We start from the raw sequence: 250 nt of genomic DNA, 5'->3' as shown, positions 1-250 counted from the left end.
GATTAGATCACGGAATCCAATCCTAGTTTTAATCTGGAGCATACCTTCAGTTTGTGTTGTTCAAAACTTGTCAGTCGGATTTGGAAAACTTTGATCCAAAAAAACAGGATTATCCTGATCCCAACAGGGGGCAGGATTTCAAGGTGGATTCCAGGAAGAAAATGTATTCAAACTTTAAAATTGGTCAAATAATATATTTGCATCATTTAGTGTATATACTTTAATTTATATTTTGCACTTGACTTGTGTA

General features: G+C 33.6%; 1 protein-coding gene across 2 annotated transcripts in view; it reads left to right on the top strand.

Moving 5' to 3' along the window:
- folr (folate receptor) overlaps positions 1-250 on the top strand; it is a 4,468-nt gene that overhangs the window by 1,526 nt on the left and 2,692 nt on the right. The gene's annotated exons all lie outside the window — the stretch shown is intronic.

Source organism: Etheostoma spectabile, chromosome 3, assembly GCF_008692095.1.
Source record: "Etheostoma spectabile isolate EspeVRDwgs_2016 chromosome 3, UIUC_Espe_1.0, whole genome shotgun sequence".
Taxonomy (NCBI): Eukaryota; Metazoa; Chordata; class Actinopteri; order Perciformes; family Percidae; genus Etheostoma; species Etheostoma spectabile.
The sequence above is the reverse complement of the archived record's forward strand: the minus strand, read 5'-3'. Positions and strand labels throughout refer to the sequence as shown.